This window comes from Mandrillus leucophaeus, unplaced genomic scaffold (genome assembly GCF_000951045.1).
Source record: "Mandrillus leucophaeus isolate KB7577 unplaced genomic scaffold, Mleu.le_1.0 Scaffold2234, whole genome shotgun sequence".
NCBI classification, from domain to species: domain Eukaryota; kingdom Metazoa; phylum Chordata; class Mammalia; order Primates; family Cercopithecidae; genus Mandrillus; species Mandrillus leucophaeus.
In genome coordinates, this window is record NW_012102293.1 from 7,819 (window position 1) to 9,001 (window position 1,183).

The following is a 1,183-nucleotide window of genomic DNA, read 5'->3' on the forward strand; positions in this document are numbered from 1 at the left end:
CCTTATCTATTCGGTGATTTGGAGATTTATCTTTGCTCCCTTTGGAATTGTTCAAATGTTCTTTTAATGGTCAGTTTAATGAACTTCACCATCGAGGTTAATGAATGACAGTAGTCACACTTATTGCTGTTTATGTTATTTGGGAGTAAGACTCTTGCTTTTGATTCACATGGGGAAATCCCTGTTATTTTGTGAATTGGGGCAAGATAACGTAGCAGAGGATTTAATAATTTTTTTAGAAACTTGAACTTAGCAGCAAAATAGAGCTCATAAAGAAATAATGAAATGAAAATGTAGTTAATTCTTCCCTTATACCTCTTTCTCTCCCCTGTAAAATTAAAATATATACATGTATACCTGGATTTGCTTGGCTTCTTTGAGAATGTAAGAGAAATAAAAATTGAAAGAATAATCTTTCCTATTCACTGGCTCATTTTTTCTTCAAACATGCACTGAGCATCTGTTGTTCGGAAAACCCTGGGTTAGTAGTAGAGAGGCTAGGTAAGCCAGACCCACCCCTTCCCCATAGGGTGGTGAAGTCTAGGAGCCACAATCCTAAAATTCAGATGGTGCCATGTCCTCTAAGAACTAGAGGAAAATCAAACATGGGTGAGGGTTTGGGGCTCTAGGTGATAGCAGTCGAGTGTATATGCCATGAGCCAGGGTCTTTCGGGCTTTGGGAAACTGCAGTTCCTTCTGGGGGAGGTAATTCTATTGAAGCTGGATGGTGCCAGAGCTAGATTCTCAGAGGATGAGAGAAAGGCCTGGAATGGAGAACTGCTCAGCAGTTCCTTTTGGATAGTGGATGAACAGAGAAGAGTCTCCACCTGGGACAGGAATAGAAGGAAATTGTCCAGCGCTCTCGTCTCGGTGCGGTTGAACACAGTGCAGGGGCTAGGTGATGGATACCTATCATCTGCAAGGGTTTCCCGCAAGATGAGGGTGAATCTCCCGGGAAGGGAAGCCCAGAAGTCACTGGCCAGGTGCTTTTCTGCCTGTCTGGGAAAGCCAGAGTTGATTGTATTTAAAAGGCATTCTAATCAAGTTATCTCAGGTGGGATTTGACCAATTGTAAGCAAAGGTTAGATTTTGAGTGTTAACAAAATAAGTGAAAACAGTGTCTTGGATCAAAAAGCAGGTGGCAGAGAGGAAAGGAGTTGATTCTGGATTCAGATTCTAGGAG